General features: G+C 37.1%; 1 protein-coding gene across 1 annotated transcript in view; it reads left to right on the forward strand.

Annotated features, from left to right (window-relative positions):
* LOC140755751 (uncharacterized) overlaps nucleotides 1–22,183 on the forward strand; it is a 197,981-nt gene that overhangs the window by 29,061 nt on the left and 146,737 nt on the right. Inside the window, exon 2 of the mRNA XM_073091065.1 lies at nucleotides 1,745–1,797. The gene's annotated coding sequence lies outside the window, so the exon portion shown is untranslated. The remainder of the gene's footprint in view (nucleotides 1–1,744; nucleotides 1,798–22,183) is intronic.

Raw genomic sequence — 22,183 nt, forward strand, 5'->3', positions numbered from 1 at the left:
TCTCTTCAACACGGAACTGTGAATAAGTGTTTCGGCTCATTACTTTCAAAGAAGTATTTAAGTTTAAGTTCTTTTCTACAACTGAAATTCAAGTTTTATAAACACTACCATGTACAATTAACCAGTAGTGTTAAGCGCTGCTGTGTTCTGGTGTGAAGGGTGTGGTAAGGGACACATACTGTTCCGAGACGTACCAGCTTATTCCTCAGGGGTAGCGACGCAACTGTGGCCGACTTCCGATATTTAATCCTATCTAGGGTTGATTACAGCTGTCTGTTGGACATGCAAGTAGCAAGAATAATTGCAGAAATAATTATTTAAGAGTTGCTGAATAAACTTGGATAAGAAAGTTTTAAGTAAAAAGTGTAGAAAAATAAGGAAAAAATGTCAAATTAAAAAACTCTTATTCATTTAGATTACTCAAGAAACCTGTACATAGGTTTTTATTAAGCAGATATCGTAGCTGACGTAGAGTAAATGAAGAATCTACATACTGTGGTGAAGTGCGGTCGTGAATCCATTGTAGTCTAAGCCTAAATTGTAGGTCAGTCTGTTCTCCGTCCATTGTGCTCTCGAATCTCTGTCGATACATTGTGCTGCCCCGATGAAGCTAAGCTGCCAGTGTATAAGCTCTTGATAGCCAGCTTTCAACCTCAGATTTAGCTGGGCGCTTAACCCTTGCTAGAAGTTATTAAATTTTGCGAAATATTCCTTAGGTTATGACAAGACGGGCAAATCCTCCTCATCGTGAGAGCGCTGAGGTCTGAACATTTACTTATTAATAGAACTTTTTCTGTCATATGGACTGTATGCACAGTTTTAAAACAGAATTTGGATAATTGACCGGAAAATTTATGAAACTGCTACCGAATGAAATTTCGTATTGCTAGTAAAATTGGATAATACCACGATCGCTTGGTATTTTATACTTAAGCTCAAGACACCATGTTTTAGACAACCCCTCCGATTTTGTAGTCGCTATAACGGTTTGTCATGCAGAGAAGGTACCTGTATTGATTCTCGGCTTTGGCCAATGTTTAAACAGTAAGTATAAAAAAATATTTTGTATGTTTTCAAAAGTGGTAAAACATTTCTAGTCTGCCATACACACTGTCTAAGCCTGATAACAATATTGATTACCAAGTAAACTTTTAATTTTTCGCAGTACCTAGGTTCCGTTGCGAAGTATTTTATTTAACTTTAATAAAAGCTGTTATTAAAACGACATAAACGAGCAGTCTCAGCGCCTGTGGGTTCACGTTATCTCGCTGAAGGGAAGCATCCGTTATTTTTTCCGACCGCCATTCGTCGGATCCAGTTATCAGTTTCATTCCCAAATTTATTCGCCCATAGACTCCGAGAATTGCTTACTGCGCCATAAACAAATACAAAGGCTATTTGAAAAGGATTTATTGTTTTCTTTTTATATATCTCGTCTTTTCAGTTACTTTCTTTATGTTTATTTTTTATGTGTAGAATGTGACCTTCCTAATGTTGTACACCGCCTCTGGACGTCTTTAATCGACCCCATATGAGGTTCTAGCTGAAGTCGATCACAGTTGCTTTGCCAATCTTGAGGACTAAGATGATAGCCTCGTAAGTAGGTCAGCCGACATCCACTAAAACAATTCATTTACGATAGAAATTGTGGTGGTGGTACCTCCCCTGACAAACTATAGATGCCAACTGGCTCCAAGACTCTTCAAACTTTTAACTTCTAATAATTTAATGTGTTTTGTTCCAGGTTCTTCTTTGTCTCGAGCTTCTTTTACATCTTCACTTATTAATGGGATTCATGTAAGTTATTTTATGATATTAAAAAAATATAAAATATATAAAAAAATTCCACGCTCCTCCTATTGGGTCTTGTAACTATTCAAGGAGATAACAATTTTTACCATATCTTCATTCATCTTCATTCGATGTTCGTCAACCGAACCTTTAAGAAAAGTTATGTACTTGATTTTTGAATCCTTAGCATTTCCTTTTTTAATGAAGGGCGTATGTTAATGAAATACTTTTTTTTAGTAAACCCGTTAATATGATAATGGTATTATTGTATTTAAAAGTAAAATTTCAAAGCAATAAAGTTAGGAATATTTAACAGATCGTCTTTCCTCATTAGAACTGTAAAGTTCCTTCATAGAAACTCCCGAAGTTCATCTGCTCCTCCCTCATACTCATACCTATTAAATCCTCCCTTATAACTTTCATAAGTATTTAAACTTCCCGCAGTCAATAAAGCTGTCGATACAGGGTTCATTGGTTCCGTGGTTTCACAGTAATGGATCGCTTCTGTGCTCACCTACATGTTTATGGGATAAAGTTTTCAGTTAGCTGATCTCAGTGGTATTTATGCGAGCGGGTGTTATTTCCAACTGATATTAAGGATCATGTCTGCTAATGGGCACTTATATCCAATCCAGGGCTCACTGGTTGCGTGGCTCTACGGTAATGGATCGCTTCTGCTCAGCTTCCTGTTTATAAGCTAAGGTTTTTGGTTAGCTGATTTCTGTGTTGTTTATGCGGACGGGATATTAAAGGATCATGTTTGCTAATTAACTTTTATATCCAATTCAATTTATAAAGTTTTGTTAAATAGAAAAGTCATATTTTAAAATGTTTAATGCAGCAATCACTACACTGTGTTGGTAAATTTATTCCACCATAATATATTGAGCAATCTAGTACAGGTTAAAAGGTCACACATAGAATTTTACAGTATAGTTCAGTTTTGATGCTGTATGATATATAATCTTGATGGTACGGATCACCTAGGGGAACCACGGGAAATTCTACCATTTCCTATCATTTATATAAACGCTTCCTTAATAACACTTAAACGTTAGAGAACAAAAAGATTTCCATTCCATCCACTTACTGATCTAAAATCGCGCTATTAGCACTTTAAATCCACAAAGGAGTCGGTGAAGTGTGAACAAATTTGTTCTTCGGAGAACAATCATTGAAATCAGGACCGCAGGATGGCTATAGATCACACCAATTATATGGAGTGTGGAGTTTCTGGTCTATGTTCAATAGGGATACAATTTAGTGATAATTCCATATGAAAGGGATGGAAGTCATAGGAGATGAAAGGAAGGTGATTGAACGAAGATAATAACAGGGAAACTGTTCATGCTTTCGGGTGTAAATGTACGTTTGCTCAACCTCTTGAATATTAGTATACAGGAAATCGATCTTTTTAATAACATATTATTGTTTTCCTACACTTATGAGCACACCCATAACCCTTTAATTTAATTTTGATACCCATATCATGGGGGCACATACAAATAAATTAGTCCGCTACTTTCGGGCGTCTGCCATATTGGATTTAAAATGACGTCACTGTTGAATTGTCATTCAAACCGGACGTGTATGAAAAAATTCAGCTCAGTCGGTTGGGGTGAACTGCTTTAAAGTTTAGTTCGTATGTATGTGAGGATCAAAATGTTTGTAACATACAAATTAAAAGTAAGTTTAATCAAAACTTGTAAAACAACAAGTACATTTATTTGTTCTTCTCCATAACGAAACGCCTTGTGAAGTAGTGGTAGTTGTATTGACATTCAAAAAGTGCTCTCTAAAGAACCTATATTGAATAAAAAAATTGATTTGATTTGATTTCTTTTAGAACCTTTTAATATCTAAAGTCAAGAGTTAGTAACTGCTTGATTAAAAGCGTCAAAAGCAATTCGAAATCGAGACAATCCGAAACAATAATAACTAAACGTGAAAAGCAATACTGAAATTAGTTATTTCCTAAGGTACTGTACCTTCCAGACGAATCGATAACGTTGGACCGTTAATATTTTTGCCGGTCACGAACTCGGCGAAATCGCTTTACTTTTATCACTCATTTCGTACCGCAGCTGTTCCCCACCTCGTCCCTTCCCACTGAAAGGGTCCGCTCCCTTCATTATAAGCTACGTCTTCGCGATTTTAAAGACTTTTCGAGAACACTCCACAGAAGTGGTATTTTTGACAAAATCGCAATCTATACCTCCTTAGCTCACACCTCTATTGTTATTCGTTATAGTACGCGAACCATTTATCAGGGTGTTCTTAAGGGCAACCGTCTCGATATCTTTTGTCTCACGTGGGGCCACGGTCCTCGATACTGCCTTTTCTTTCGGCCATTGTCTGATTTATGGGCTTTCTGTTCACTCTTACACTCGCCCACCTTTATTTATCACGGCTTCCTGGACGCCGCATGTTTTTGTTTTATCTCCCCAAACGATCCGATTCCTATCGTAAATAATCTAGGCAATCCTCAATATATACGATATCTTATTCATACGATTGAGTCTCGCTATATGATGTCGTTTTTCGATCAGCAAATATTTTATTGTTATGATCTCCAGTATATAAAGTGCAAAGCTGTTTCGTAGGTTTTACTTTCTTTTTGTTTTTGTTTGCGTTGTAAATATTATATTTACAGCTATTATAATTACGTGGGTTAAGTTTAATTTTCAACAGTCTTTGTAATACGAGTGACGGTGGTAATATCAAAATTAAAAAAAATCAAAAAGTAGCTCTTCCAAAGTTCAAAGTTCAAAAAGTTATTATTCCAGTGCAGCCTATGATACTTATTTACCCATTCGTGTTTGTCTTTTTTTGACATCCGACTGAAAATCCAACATGAGACTTGTTGGATTTTCAGTATTAACAGTTTCGGTTTTTTTTATTTACAGATGATTTGAAATACTGGAAAACTATAATATTTCACGTTGTTGTTTAAAGTTGATGAGTAATAGGATTAAAATCAGTAATAAACTGAGCTGGAAATTTATGGATTTTCATTCATATTTTATAACAAAGGATTAAATCCGTACTAGAGCGGTATCGGTGAGAAATTTTATGCGGGATTACTGTAGCTCGGGTTGACCGTTTTGGAAAATGATTGGCAATCGTTCACAGTCCATTTTCTATTTAGGTATAAAAGAAATTTCAATATATTATGTAAAAAGAAATCCTTTCAACGGATCATCTGTCCACATTTTTATTAGAACAATCAGGAGAACGCTATACAATACGTATTGTGAATGCATTGCATTGCATCGCATTGTATGCAGTGTATTGTGCAAAAAATGTGTGAATTGTGTGGTTTCATTATTTATAATATAACCCTTCATATTTTGACCGATGACCTATGGTCGGCAGTGTGACAAGGGTTACAATATTGATTAATGCAAACATTCAATACCAATCTATATCTGACAGTATAAACTCACTAATAGCACTATAATAGCAATCATTATTCAACGCCACGCCGGCATTACACGACGATCAGTAACCACTGTGAAATGCAAAATATTTGTTCGAGTCCAACTATTTTATAGCCACAAATATACCAGTTGAAATGTCAAAAATATTGCCGCAGTAAATTATTTCAGCGAAGTTACAGCGACCCTGTTGCTGACAGTTGACTAATACCGAGAAGATTATTGTATCGGCCGATCGCTTGTGGGACCATTCTGGAAATTGCTGGATATTTGTCCTCGAAAGTTCTAGTTAAATTGCCTTGCAATGTAAGGTTCTGAAGTTAACAACTGGCAGAAAATTATTAGTCAAGGAACGTTGTTGAAATTTAAAATAAGGGATAAACAAAGTCTTATGGAATATTGTTTTGAAGCATAACTTACACTAGTAAGATTTTAACAATATTTCATTACGTTATCATCAACCTGTTGCACCTTGCTGGGCATGGTCTCCTCACAAAATGATGTCAATTACCATGTCATATGACGGATCTTTTGTATTTTTTTCTAAGAGGTTCATATCATACATTATTTCACATCTGTTTAATAAAAGTAGAATTTGGTATGCTTCAGTAAAGGCAGATTCAATCTTGTTTCCAGAAATATGATTCACCCTCTTAAGAAACAAATCGGCACAACTTTGTATTCTACAATATTTTGTTCAAGAGGCAAATTCAGTTTTTCCAGAAATAGGATTCGCGCACTCCAGAAATAACGAAGAATAATTTTAGTTTTTTACTAGCACAACCTCAACGTAAGTTTTACTATGAAATGTGCAGACATTTCAAATCTTTTAGTTGGAACTGCATTACATTTATTTAGAAGCGTAAGTACCAACATCTACGTAAAAGGCGGCCCATAAACCGGGGCACCGTGAAAGGTGTCACATAAAATGCCTTTCCACTAACAGTTTATGTCGAAGCGAACGCCGATGTAGATTTTCCGTTCGCAATTTGTACTGCAAAAATTTAATTCGCCTTCCGAGAAGTGCACTCGTAGCTTCGACGGCTTGAGAAATTCATTTATCATAGACTGATAGACTGGAGGCGTCAGTAATGGACCGGCTAATGCATCCCGAAAGAAGGTTACGAGGGATATCGATTCGGGGTAATTGACAGATGACGCCGCTTAACCGGAATAACGGCGGTTTCCTTAATCGCAGCGCTAGAAATAGAATTTTTTTTGCTCAACGGCAGAGGGTTTTCGAGCATAATGTAAATGTATGTATGTCTCATTCTTTGGTATGACCTACAGTTCAAACGTCTTGAACTCTTGACGCATTTTTTAATATATGAGGTGTTGGATTCGTTATTGTATTCGTTATTCGTTATTGGAATACTGGGATATTTTAAGCAGTTGGGTTTATGTTTTTATAAATCAAGTTAGTTTAGAGAATTGACACATGATAGCATTCAGTTCAGATTGTGGGGATTGCGCCATGGTCAACAACAATCACTTTATCAAATAAATTATAATTAAGATATTTATTGGAGGGTTTGTAATAGATTTTTTATTTATTATCTTTGATGATCTTCAGAACCTTTTAATTTAGCAAACGATATGTACCTACCAAATTTTTGTAATGGTTACGACTATATCGAAAATGAGTATTGACAATTAAAATGTCCGTCACCATCTAATGGCTAATCTTATCTCCTTTAAAGCTAATCTAACAGCAAAGTATTTTATTCATTAAAATGTGCTTGTGATGGTCCAGCCAAAGTCTAAGATAACCATTTAGTTACGAAGCGACCTTCAATTTCTCAGGTTTTTGCACAAAAACATTAGCGCGAAAAATAACGGCCTGCGGTAGAAATATATTCTTACCCTGTTACAGATCATTGAACGCAACTTATTTGTATAAGGCGGTATGAAAATCACAAGGGTGGAATGGCATCTCAATTTCCTTTAGCGGTAACAAAGTTGTTTATTGCCCGGTAGGCCTTTGACTGGCGCAACCTTACCGTATAACGTGCTTTGGGCAGTCTCGAAGATATTACGTTGGCTAAGACCAATTTTCTTGAACTTTGTAAAATTGTCTACATGACTCAAAAACTGATTAACGAAACAAATGAATACAGAAAAGTTGAAAACGAGTCGTTTAAGCTACAGCTAAGTTAAGATTACAGAGCCATTTTATGATAGAGCTTCTTCATTATGTATTTTGTTGATGAATTTATATTACCTATCTGTCGGCCCAGACAGAATTTTTTTTGAATAGCCCACGTCTTGCTATTCCAAGAATTCCTGAGAAAAAAGTTGGTTAATGAAGAAAGTTTAAGAACTGCCAGGTTGTTGAAATTTTTTTTTTTTTTTACTATTTAAGATTGTTATGTCTCCCTCAGTTCCATCAGCATCTGAAATCAAAGTCACGTTTCATAGTTTAAATGAAGTCTGATTTGAGGATTCGAAATATGGATTAGCACGTCTACTGCGGGGAATTCAAGATCGGATCTCACAGCATCTCGGACCCTAATAAAGCCTGGATCAAACTTCGTTTTGTCAAAGCTCTGAACGATAGCGAGCGGTATCGCCTTTGAATCTAATTCCCGTTCTCTCGTTTGTTTTGTCGTTTTCCTCCATTTTCAATTTGCTTCTTTTGTTCTGGGAGTTATTAACGACGAAGGCGACATCCTTTTATAAATATTGTATTACGTGGTTCAAAAGAAGAAGTGTCGTAAACAAAGTGATACTACTCGAGGTACTTTAAACTTTTGTTTTATACAAGTCCCAGTAGATTAATGTGCTCAAGGTAAAAAAGGTCGAATGACTGTTATTAATTCAGTCTGTTGAAAATTGTTAACTGCAAAATAGTCGTTAGATCTTAACAAACTTATAATAAGTAATATAAGGGCAGAATAGAAATTGGCTTTTATAAAAATGGTTTTTCATTGTCAGGAAGGAATTTTTAGATTAATCTCAGAGAAGGGATAAAGTCGCTACGAAAATATTAGTTCTGCGCCGTTTTATCTTCCACAAAACATTTCCGAAAGCTAATTGCACGGAGTAATCTAGTTACAGACGGGCCGTTGTCCGCGCTGAGTCTTCCGCCGTCATTTATTTCTAGGACCCTTCCATTGCCCCCTTTCCACCCTTTTTGCTTGTTCCTCGAATTTACTGCTCGTTTTAATTGAAATTTAAAACGTAATTCCCAGTTGGCACGGCCCAATTTGCATCCGTCGGCGTTGTGTCCGAGAATAAACAATAATTACGAATGTTTTCGTATCTTTAACCGGCTTTTATCAAGTGTTCGTTGCTTTCGCTCGAGAACTCGTCGGGTTGCATTTTTCGTTTAGCCGAGATTGCTTTAAACGCCTTTAAGCCATTAACAGTATTTTTGTGTTACTGCCAGTTACGTTAGCTAACGTTGTCGTGAATTGTGGCGTCTTTGTAGTAAAGTAAAGAGAGTTAAGATAAAAATGGCGATTTGTAGTTTGGTCTACTTATAAATCAAATTTTAATGGGAACTTTAGCTGCTTCGACCGGGGAGGTACTTAACTGTCACCATATTTTTTTTATATTTTTTGTGTGAAGTAATTCTTTCGTTTGGAAGGTATTGATGCTAACTTTAATATGAGGAATCTTAGTCCTTAGGCACTCCTTGCACACGCATTTGTGATGGATTTCAGGTCGAACCTCCGTGCGATATGGAAAGGTAACAGATGTCCTTGGGCGGCAGTGACAATTAACCATCAGGTGGACTACCACCACCATGTCTATGTATGATCACGTGTAGGCAAAAGAAGTGCAGGCCGCCCCCCGACCAGGTGAACCGGTGACCTGAAGAAGACGACAGGAAACCTTTGGCTTCAAAGGGCACGGGACCGGGTGGAGTGGCGCCAGTTATAAGGCCTATATCCAGCAGTGGACATTAAGATGCTGAACGATGGATGGATGGACTATGTAGGCCACAAGCACGTGCTCGTATGCTACATCAATCTTATAAAAGAGGTATATAAAATCTTAAATCGATTTTATTTACATTGCGAACATAAAGTTGGAGGATAAATATATAATTCAAATCATAATTATTACAAGTATATGAGTACAAGAATATTAATACACCAGTACCGGTTAGTATGCCATTATGTTTATTATCAACATAACATTAATCTACAATATAATTGGTTTGTTACAATCTATTTTAATGTAATGTGATACAATCAAGTTATTGTTTCCTACTGTTCAATTATAGGTAGTAATGCATAAAATTATTTGTCATGCGAAACATGACATTTATTTTAAGAGCGAATGGTGTGGTAACGTGTATCGAGCCAGGGCCGGACTGGAGGCCCTGGGGCAACGAAGTAGTGGGGGACCCTCATTGTTTTGCGAATAAAATGAACAATTCTTTCCCTCAAAAAATTATTGCCAACAAGAAAAATAATTTCAACAAAGGAAAGAATGTAATAATTAGTTGTAAATATTGTCGGTAAAAATACGAAAAAATACTGTTTGGATTTTTTTTATTCTGGCCATTTGAAGTTGCAAATTATTTTCTTTTGTAGAGGCCCCTGTCTTGTGAAGGCCCCAGGGCAGTAGCCTACCTTCCCTCCTATAAATCCGGCCCTGACTCGAAGCATAATTAACAAGCCGGCTGATACATACAATTCCTGCATACAAACAAGTTTAATTAAAATGTTTTTAAACATTACATTTTTTAAAATGTAATCTTTAATTATTAATATCAATTTATGTTACGGGACTAATTAAGGTATTTACGGCTAAGCTTCATTTGCTTTAAGACGTTTGTCGCGCTTTAAATTTACTCAATTGCAACAAAAAGTGCTCATTCCTTATTCCTAAAAGTAAAATTGATAAGATCCATATCCATAATTAGTAATCTATGTCGAAATTGTTGAAATTGTGCAGAACTTGTTCCTGTATACATGTAAATGAATTTCGCCTAAAGAATTTCAATTAAAACCTTGTCAGCTCAGGTACTTGTTGAAATTAACATTTCAATTTGTCACATCCATGATTTTACATTTCAACTACGAGTATCTTTAACTATGTCTTTAGGTAGTCAGGTTGTGATGAAACCCAAATATGAAGAAACTACTTCAAAATAAATTTCCTCATATATACGGTTCAATTTTATAATTAGTTATATACCTTTTTGTAACGTTGAAGTAGAAAAGAATACAGTCCATCTGCAACCCACGGAGTACCTGAGTACCTGTCTACCTGAAGCTTGTGTGTGTGTTTACAGACGCTTTGCAACATTTCACAATGATGGTCCTCTCATGTAAGTCTGACGGCACCTACACCCTTCCCGAAAGAATTGTTTTAATATGTTAAGGTATATGTGCAGCTGTCCTACAATGTCGAAATAAACTCGTTCTAACTTTGAAACTTATCTCACTGGAAAACTTAGACTCCAGATTTCATCATTACTTCGCAACACACAAAACAGCCAAAAGTTGACACAAGACGACCTAGTTCTCGTCAATTATGTCGCCTATCTGTAATCATCATCTTCAGCCCACGTTAGTCCACTGCTGGACATAGGCCTCTCCCAAGGTACGCCACTGAGCCCGGTCTTCGGCTCTTCTCATCCAACTAGCTCCCGCCGCCCGGCGCAGATCGTCGCGCCACCTTGCAGGAGGGCGTCCCACACTACGTTTGCCTAGACGCGGTCTCTACTCCAAGAGCCGTCTACTCCAGCGGTTGTCGGCTCTTCGACAGATGTGGCCAGCCCATTGCCACTTCAACTTGCTAGCCTTCAGAGCTATGTCGGTGACTTTGGTCCTCATGCGAATTTCATCGTTACGGAAACATCGTTTACGTGAAAACTGCTATCTGTAATAGATAGCAGTTTTCACAGCAAATGTTCAAACCCGGAAAACATTTGCTTCCATACTCGGGCCGGTTGCAAACGAGAATATATCCGGCAGAACCCGGATAGCAGGGCTAGCGTGTTCTACTAATGTAGGAATCATGTCCACGATAACGGTATGAATTCCTTCGCTTACAGTGAAAAATTGCGAGCGATATTGTGGAAATGGCGTGTGTATAATGCAGATAAGATCGGATGGGAGGCGGCTGGGAGCGTCTTCGGACTTCCTGCTCAAAATATATATTAGGATAAGTTGTATACTTATAACTTATAACAAAGGATAAGTTGTATATAATGTATTTTGTAAAATGAATGGTGGTATAACGAGTTGGTGTAGTTCGAAAGGGGAGGTACCATCGTCACCTTTTTAAAGTGAAGTCATTCTTGCTTTCCGGTCAAACGGTGTGGATGCCTGCTGTATTAGGTCCAGTCCTTAGAAATTGTAACTTACCTCATCGACTTCAGGTAGAACGTGTTCTAAATGGTGTTGTTTATAGATGTCAATGGGCGGTAGTGACTACTTGCTACTAAGCTACAAAAAGAAGAAGCTTGAAAAATGGTTGACGTGCATGAGGCTTGGTTATATCGTACTAAAATTTCTTTAATGCTCTGGTCTGGCGCTGACAGTAATATTCGCTTTAAAATAAAAGTTATAATCGTGCATGTCTGTTGGAGAGCTCAACAGCTAGATTTCGTGAGGTATGATAGAAAATTACTTTAAATACTAAAAGTAGCTATAGAAATTCGATATTGTATTTTATTTTTAAGTGAGCATTCTTACTCGTAAGTATTCTTACTTACTTAATTATTCTTGCGAATTTATGTTTTCTGTAGAACTTGTCCAAGTTTAAAATTAGGGATGGCCGATGGGATAAAAAGTCCTCTACAGGACAAACATTATTTGTACAAAAAATACATAAAACTATGTTCTCATTTGTTTCAGACTTATAAATAGCATTGTGGTAAACAAACTCTTTAGACGTTTTCTAGACGACAGCCTAGTCTAATCAATTTTGTTTATTAACAAGTTTTTTTTCTATGTTGTGATCGTAATAAATATTCTAGGGCTGTCAACATTAATTGTTTTAACATGAGATGTACTAGATATCAATGGACTATTCTTATCACGGACTTCTATCTTCTTGAGGGAGATGCTAACTTTAGAACTCTTTCAATAGCATATAGAATATTCCAAACAATTTTTTAAGTCTAACAATTTTTTATAATAATCCTTCCTTGGCAGTCGGGTAAAAAAACTTTAGTTAGAACTATCAAGAGCTATACATACCCACTGCCTTCATTAACCACTCAACGACTCAACCTCTCCTGAATCTTGTAGTATAAACACATATGTCGTTTATACTGTGATGTAAAATTGTTACTAAGCTGTTAAACTTTGTCCCTGTAGTTCCGGGACCAGAATAGGGCTACGGTATCCCCTGCCTGTCGTAAAAGGTGACTAAAAGGGGGCTCCCAGGATTGCGGTCGGCAAGAGGCATACCGTCGTGCACACCAGACGGTAAAGCGAGCGGCAAGCTCATCTGGGCGGAGCCCGACGGGGTAACGCGCCAAGAGGACTCCGGTTGCGTTCCGTTGGAGATCCCGGAGTGCACTACGCAGCGCTGAGGGCGACCACCGTAAGAGAGTCCCACATAACCCTGTGTCGCTCCCACGGCACCGGGTATCTTTTGAAGGTTTTACCCTTGTTAACAAAAAAAAGGCCGTTGAACTTAAGTAAGTATCTCAAAGTATATTCTCAGAGAACTTACACGAATGAAGACTCACTGTCTTCATTAACCACTCAACCTGACGTGAACCTCAGAATAAACGCCATACGCTGTGATGTAAAATCATTGTTATTAGGCCGTTAAACTGAAGTAAGTACCTCAAAGTATGTTCTCATTATAGAAACAGTTACGCGACCGCGGTATCCTGTTCGCCTACTTGCGACCGGTCGTAATTGCCTCGCATTAACGATATCGATACGCTGTCGAACGTCGACATCGCTACGGTTGTTCGCGCTAGACCTTGAAATGCAGAATGTCAAAAGGAAGTTAACTGGGCTTAATGAGATTGTATGTCGATATGTAAGTATCACAGTTACGGTTAAACTATTCGACTTTGCCGTTCAAGTATTGCATCCTTGTTATTTGATGAATTTCATCAAAGTAATTGCCCATGGGCATTTGTTTATAGCATTGCTTAAAGATGATGATATTGGAACGTTTCTTAGCGGTAAGTTTTCGCTAGCACAAATAAAATAGGAACACAGCAGTATATCTGAAGATCTGTCTGACCGGAGACCCAACCCGTAATTCACTGGATTGTTCCATTTTATAAAGTAGTAAATGAACATAGAGTATTTTAATCACAGTGGCTGCCAGACATCGTAATTAACGCCAAATTACTGAATTATTTTTGTTACGTAAAATTGTATCTGAACTGAGGACTACGTTGAAACGCCTAGTTTTTTCCGTTACCCTTCAAAAGCGAACATATCACAGTTTAAACCAGAAATAGGTGTAACATCGATGCCTCTACAGTCAAACCACGAAAGGTTCTACCACCAACCGCGTAATGAAACCCCGGCAAAAGTTTTTTACTCTCACGTTACATTGGACCAAATGAAATGTTTGAGCAAAAGCCTCAATTTAGTCGGAAGCGGAAATTGGCTGCAGCAAATTGTGCGTCCAATCGCTTTCCATCACTAAAACTCTGTCTCGGAGCGCTCTACGGTCCGTGGTTTAGGGTTACCCAGGTAGTGAATAACAATGTAGCTATCAGGTATGGTCCCTGTGGATTTAACGTCGTTGATTTGAAACGTTTTGTGAGATTTTTGTTACTTGTTTATAGAATACAGTAGCATACGAGTAGGTAGTGCAGCCTGCAGTGGAACTGCAACTGTCTTCAATACTCATTTACACTGAAGTAACTAACTAGCAGTGTAGTCCACCTAATGCTAGGTGGTTACTGCTGCTCATGAACATTTGTAATCAGATAAAATGGAATATAATTTTATCTGGAGATGACAACTTGAGGTTGGCCACAGGTGAATTGAAACCCCTGAGGTCCAAGTTGGTATAACTCTGATAGATATACCTCTCTCTCCAAATCCTTCAAAGCGGAACACAACAGCGTTTAACACTGCTGTAATGTCATAAGACGAAAATGGGTGTGGCAGCTGAGTTTCTATAGTAAACCCACCGAGAGAATATTATGGTTATATAAACCCAACTAGCAATAACATTGCAGCGCAACTACGAGGTACAATCCCTATATATTTAACAGGATTGCTTTGAATATCGCATTTTCTGTAGTAACGGTATAAAAGGTATATTAGCTTGTGAATTCACATGACAATCTCCTTAGTCTCGTACGGGTATAGGTAATAATCTGACAAAGGAAATTCATTTTCCCAGATTACTCCCAAGAATCGCTCTATGCATTTATGTAGGATGATATTTCATAATCAGATAACTACAGAATTATTAGAAAAACGAAAACCCATCTGTTCATATTATAAAGCTTATTTTAGACAATTTAGATTTGATTTAAGGACATCTCATATGTAAATATCTGAGATGCCGTTTTGGTTGTAGAGCGCGCCATAGAATGATAGCGTTTTTAGCCTCACATTTTTAGCGATTAGCGTAACTACACGCTAAAAATGTGAGATGAACTATCTCATGGAATTTTCGCACCTTTTTTAAAATCCCCATGGCATCATTCTGGAAGCACTTCGCAGGAATTCATTTTAGTTATATAGTACGGCGCAGTTTTATAGTACCCTTAAAAAAGCTTTCACAATGTTGTCGCTATTTATTTAGTCTTTATTTCAACTGTGAAAACAAGTGCCTGTGCGTTCTGAGCTCTGTGTACAGAATCGGCACCTGGTTCGTGTACACGCACATTTGCAAGCCTTTTGATGTGGTCAGTGTGTACAGCGATGTGTACACATCGTACACATCGCCGTAAGCGCAATCTGTTTGCTCCATTAACGGACTATCCGCCTAATTAACACTGGGAAACTGTCCTGTTAAGGAATTATCGCCTTCAGCTACTTTTGATTGTTTAACAGAATCTAATTTGAATGATTTTGAATATATGCGATTAGTGTTTTCGCTCATGGATATTGGAGCAGCTTCAGGTAATTCTAGACCTTTAGTTAAAGAAATGTAGCAAAAAAATATAGTTATCATCCTAAATCCTTGCAAAATTGGTTTACTTGAGTATGGTAAGATGGATATAATCGACAGCGATGCTCAAATACGAGTCGGACTGCAAACGATACAGATACTACTAATAATAATTTGCTAGACATTACACACCTTTGAAAATACTCAGGAAACTGCTCAGGCGTATTGAAGAACTATACTTTCTTCCGGCCTGCTATATTTTTGGCGTTTCAATAGTAAAGAAAAATCAATAGTCTTAAAGTTTGTGTGTATTCCACAACTGCCAAAAAAATTGCGAGGGTTAGTCGATAGATTAATACAAACAATTAAGCCTTGCTACTGTCTAAACAAAGCAATTTAATGAAAAGTTTGTTTGTTCATCGACTCATTGTCCATCGACCGTGTGGACTGAACAGCCACAATAAATCAACTCCGGGCCAATCGTCCATTATAGTGGTTCTATTATCCGAAGAACAAATGGAACGTAAACTGTTAAAACCCTTCACAACTCGTGATTAAGCTAAGTGAGGCAATGTCTGTGTGTATAGTTTGTATAGATGGGATATATTTATGTGATGGAACTAAAAAATAAAAACACATTGGTATTTTGTTAATATAGTATACTAGTTGACCCGGCAAACGTTGTGTTGCCATATAAATAAAAAATGTTAAGGGTGAACAACCCTTATCACTTAGGGGTATGAAAACTAGATAGCAGCCGATTCTCAGACCTACTGAATATGCATATAAAATTGAAATCGGTGAAAATCGGTATAGCCGTTAAGGAGGAGTAGGAGGTAACTAACATTGTGACACGAGAATTTTATATGTATATAACATTTTCAAGTGGGTGTGGATGATATTCAGGGTATTCAGACTTTAAAAATATCTATTTTCCTGGCCTAGAATCGAACGAGTTAATTTTGAAGAAAACAAACAGCCTGGATTATTACGCCATTGGATCATGTAGCTTATAAGGATCAAATTCTGAAATGCGGCGGTATATAGGTGGTATAACTCTGTGGTTCGACTGCGGTCGCACCGCCTCACCTATTTCTGCCTTATTCAAAAATATTTATTTTATATTTTTTCTTTATTATTTCATTCTAAAATGCTGCCGTATTCTGCTGAAACACGTACTCGAAACGTATAGACGGTTTCCAATTTTAATCTTCAGGGCTAAAACGCATCTGTTGAAAACCTTAGATAAAGAATTGAAATTGCTTTTGCATTACTGAAATTAAAAAAGAACATGTATCGAATTCAATAGATTATTTATCAATTGTATCAAATAGTTCTTAATGTTCATTACGTAACATAACAGTGCACACGAGAACATAACGTTTTTGCTAGCTACATAAGAAAATATGAATGGTACACAAATTAGTCTATATTCTTTTATGAAAGTAGTTCACCCGTTGCAAAAGAAAATTGTTCGACCTATTTCAAACGGATCGGCTCCCATGTGTGTTATTTGCTATGCTTCTCTTACGTTCATGTATGTTTGCGAATAGTCCCTGATAGAACGTTATTTGCTGAGATATAGATAGATATAGTTAGAAGTAAGGTAGATGTGTCGACGGACCAATTTCATTTTACATATAGTGGGATAAATCAATTCCTGGAATTCATAAATAAGGCCTTCCATGGTAGGTTCCTGTGACGTGGAGACGATGGACAGTGTAAACACCCTGATCAGAAATCTAAATTTATCATTTCGATATCTGTTTGACCAGGAATAGAAACTCGATCCCTCTGCACGTCAGACCGGTATCATTACCGCTCAACTAAACGGTTTGTTCGTCTGTGGGGCCCGAGATATCGTGTATACGTGCGACTCTGATCTAAAGAGGGATACCACTGGAGGGGCCCTACATCTCGGGACGTGACTTAGCAACGCCAGTCACTTTATACTAACGCTTCTCGTGAACCGTCATCGAGCGACCAGAGGCACACCGCGGAGTTAAGTCGGTAAGAGACATACCCATTACGCCCGGGAGAGCTGAAGGGGATCCACGACGATTACTCATCGTTAAAAAGCCCATTCACATCCTGCGAAATGCAGTCAGATAATAATAGTAGATAACAGCCACTGCAATTGAAACACGGATAAACGGAGAAGAATAGTTCACTAAGCGATTTTGTTTCGAATTGCCATTTCCATTTCAAATTAACCAGCTGTGAAATCGGATCGCGTCTGCGGAAGATATAGTAGCTCGTAAGGAATCTATTATGATTTCATGGGTAGACCGTAAAAATATTGCGGTACCTGTACCGAGAGAAACTGTAACTTGATGGAGGAATAAGGATGATGGCGATTATGGTTTTCAATTTAGAATCGTTGATGACGTGTTTTAAGAGTAAGTGAAGCGCCATGTATTGAGCAATAGAGCAATCGCAATTCACTTTGATATAATTTGTAATTTAGATGTACAGAAACGTACAGAGTAAATAATAAAAACTAGTTTACTTTTAATTACAAATGCAAGGGAGACGCTCAAGGGTTCTAGTTTCGATGCTTTCGATAAGCAGATATGTAAATTATGATTTTGGATTCTAGAGCTGGATATCGGACCTTTCTTATAAATGGCCTCACGCTGTGATGTACTAATGGAACAATGTGATTAAAACTTAAAACCATTATTTCTTCGGTGTACATTGCACCATTATTATTGACAGAAACTCCTCATGTAATTATTACGAAGCAAGGTAGTATTAGTAAAATACAGTTTGCTTTCACAGAACAAAGGTTTACTATATAATTTGCATTGCTTGCAATTATTTCATTCGACGAAATAAAAGCTAGAACTTTAAACACCGATATATTTTGTACGGAATAAATGTATAAGGCTTCACTCACGAACGTAGCACTTGAAATAATTTTCACTTGAAATTGCCACTTTTTGTTCAACGCGTCTGCTGTAAACCTACCGTGAAATCGGTTTGCGCTGCCGGCGAGAGATAGCTCGTAACGCAGCTAATCTGTATTGTGTGGTATCCCGGAATAACGCGATTTAAACTTAACGCGAGACTTTACACTAGGATAGGAGAATTTAAAACGCTTTAAATACATGCAAAAGGATATATATATTTACGTATATACACGTACGCACGCATGCACAAAAGCACGTGTGTACGGTCGCTGCAAGCACGGGCGCACACTCATACACATACGTACGCACAAACGCATGCAGTAACATATGCAAACACATTCCACATCGCGCTCACCACACAATAACAGATTGCCTTGAGATCATTTTGACTGAACATCTTCCCTTTTTCAACGCGTTTGCTGTAAACCTACTGTGCAATCGGTTTGCGCTGCCGTATCCCGTAACCCGGAATAGCGCGATTTAAACTTGCGATTGCGAGACTTTACACTAAGATAGGAAATTTTGAAAATGCTTTAAATACACGTCGAATGATGCATACGAACATATGTATATATACACACGGAAGCACAAACGCACGCACGCACGTACATAAGATCGTACGTACACTCATAGATATACGTACGCAAGAACGCATGCAGAAACGCCTTGTGATAATGTTCACTTGAAATCGCCTTTAAAATACATGCACAAGGACGTAAGCCTGTGTATATACATGCACACGCGAACGCACAAGGGCACACATGTGCATTTATATTCATATACACACATTACGCACACACATGCGCGGGCGCAAATGCAGGCACACGCGCACACAGGCATAATTTTCTCAGCATATTTATGAATGCTCTTCTGAACATTGGTTTTTGACTCATTTGCATATTTGTAGCCTTTTAATAAAAAAAATATAATGAATTAAAACATTTATACAATGCTGGATTATAAATATTAAAAAATTGACATGTATTAAGGTCAAATTTGTTGCAATATGCAGTATGTTATATGGAAATCGATCAATTTGTATTGGAAATGGATCAAACCGGAGAAACGGCAGTAATATCCTGATCTGCGGTTGCGGTTACCATTGCAGTAGCAAATGTTCAATTCGCGGTCGAATTCCAGTTTCCATCAAATTTTGGTTACATATGCTTTCGAGAATTGTCGTGCGTAATTATTATGATGATAAATTTATTAACAAACTGTTATACTATTATGGTTTTAATCTCGAACTAAATACAAGAAGATTAAATGTATTACTATATTAAGTCTAAAATATTTCTAAATATAGTAGGTATAGATTAATCGTGGTCGACTGCAATACCACAACTTTGCCCTTAGGTACGGCATCGCATTTGTAACCAATCTTAGGTTCTTATCTAGGATTATAGGCGTCATAGGTAGGAGTTCCTTTCCTTATTGTGTCAGTTATAAATTTCTTCTAACGGGATTGACATGAAATGTAGATAAGTCTACCATGACATAAGTTTGAAAACCAAAACCAGAATAATTATATTACTTTGACATAAGATATCTACCTAAAGAATTTTTAACTCGATTTCATACAAATAAAATTTTGATTTTGAAGTTCGAAAGTTTTTAGGAATCAAGTTGGTTTTATGCCCTCAATAGCGAAGAGGTCTTCTGTATCTATATATTGGCTATTTATATAAGCACTAGGGTTACAAGGTATATTTTTTTAGCCTCCCATTTTTGCTGGCGTTGAATCTCTAAATAAAACTCCCGACAGGAAAATATCGCCCAACTGACAGGAAAATGGAAGGGTTGGAAATTGTAACAAGTTCTAGTCCACTGTAATCCAGAGAGGGCTAGACACTTTCGGTTTATTCAAGACTTGTCTAAAAACTTCCGTAGAGTGTGGTCAGATATTTAATTGTTATTAACAAAGGTAAAATAAAAACATGAGTTTAATATTCAACCAATTATTAGACTAAATCTGGGAAGGTCCTATATAAAGCTACATTTAAATACATCTACATGTTACAGACATGTAACGTGTCAGACACGGATCGTGTCAGATAAATAATATGATTTTATACAACGTACAAAAAAAGAAATGTAGCGCGACTGTGCAGACACAGGCCATACCTTTCCAAATATTGTATAGGCAAAATTATACTTTAGTCTGACACGAAACCTTGACTGTTAAATATAAAGAGGGACTTACAAATCTAATGCTTAAAACTTCTTGTCTCGGTTTAAGCAAATCTTATCCGGCGGATCTTGGAAAATAAATGAATGGTACATAATTTTGTCATAATACCCGTCTGCGGTAATATTTCTCCCCGTCATGCGGCCAGACAGTCGTAAGTTCCATTCAAGTCGGCTAACGTTTTATTCCTGAGTTCGGAAACACCAAATTGCGGTTTGAAAGCCATTTCTCAAATGGATGGACCTATTCTGACTGATTTATTTTGTTTATTAGCAAGTTTTGTGCGTATCTGATCACTTTTTGAACTAGTTAAGGAGACGTGTATGTGAATAATAAACTAAATCGAATGACCTGGTCACATTATCTATTAATCTGCATTGGAGCAGCTTCGTTAAGTTTGCTCTAGGTCTACCCCTATTGTACCACCATGGGGTATAAAAAGGTTACAAACAACTTACGCAGAGCTTAAGTTGTTGAAGATGTTGATATAGCAATCATATATTGAAAAAGAAATCAGTTTAGGAACCTTAAGGTAAATGATGTTATTAATTGAAGATGTTTAGTAGATACCTACTGCAGAATTTAAGTTAAAAATTTTCAAAAGTGGTAACTTAGATTACTTTTTATCTAAATTTATAAAAACTTTAAAGCTGTATACAGTTAGAATACCTAACTGTATACAGCTTTAAAGTTTTTCTCAAAATTACCCAACATTTTTAGCGCTTAAAACTTGAACACTAAAACTTTGAACGCCCTTCAGCTAAGGAAGTCTCTCAGTCTGAAGCAAGTTTGACGCAAGTTGTTCCATTTCATTAGTGTTCAGGGATCGCAGCATCTATCCATCTTAATTGTCAATTTAATCGCGTCGCTGTGTCAGCTCGTAACTTGGCGTATAAAATACAAGAATGTCTCAGTAATCCGATTAGGAGAGCTTCGCGGGAACTTAATAAACTCTGCAGTGTAGCTGTTGGCAGCCACAGTGCTAAGGAACTCGGTGTTGGACTGGAATCTTTTTCTTATGTACAATCTGCGGAGCTTTGCTTATTGTCCAATTGCGGAGGGTAATGTATTTGTAGCATATGTACCTATTTATATATCTTTTTTTTTCTACGCCCTACAATCCAATCGACCAATTTTACCATAATATGAGGTGTCGTGGGAAAGAAATTGTAAGATAATTGTATAAATATTTCACAATAATAAATAGTAATATAATAAATTGTGCACATTTGATACTTTTCCGACTTTTGCTATTTATTCTTCAAGACAATAAAACTTTTCACTTTTCTACCATTTTATCATTCTTATTTCTAAGCTAAATGCTTCATTTTATTACTAACTAATAAACCATAAGCTAAGCACACATCGTCACTTAATTTATAATTTCAAGCAACCTAATAAACTACCATCGCGCTATTAACGTAGTTCCGCAGACCCATAATTTGTTCTCAAGACTCATTAAATTCATAAGTATGCGTCGCCCGTTCCTCGACGTCGCGTAAATCACGCGGTGCGATGCAGACACTCGGATATCATTTGCAAGTTTTCGTAGATATGCTGCACGCTATGTGAATTCGGAAATTTTCCACCTTTGTTCCACAACTACAGTTTTACGTCTGTCTGACGTTCCTGTTTCATTCCTGTCTGTTTCTGCAAAGAAACCGGTTACATCATTATGATTCAACTTTTGAGTAGGTATACTTAATTATGTTCCCCCAAATAAGGCAATAAAATGCCTGTTTGCGCTGACGTGTAATAAATCAGTTAGGGATCTCAACATTCTCAACACACGGCGAAGTTGCGGCGTTGCCAAGCTTCGCTGTTCATGTAAATTCATTAGTGTT

This window comes from Epargyreus clarus, unplaced genomic scaffold (assembly GCF_041222505.1).
Source record: "Epargyreus clarus isolate Ecla_fem2 unplaced genomic scaffold, WU_Ecla_fem_2.2 ptg000003l, whole genome shotgun sequence".
Classification (NCBI taxonomy): Eukaryota; Metazoa; Arthropoda; class Insecta; order Lepidoptera; family Hesperiidae; genus Epargyreus; species Epargyreus clarus.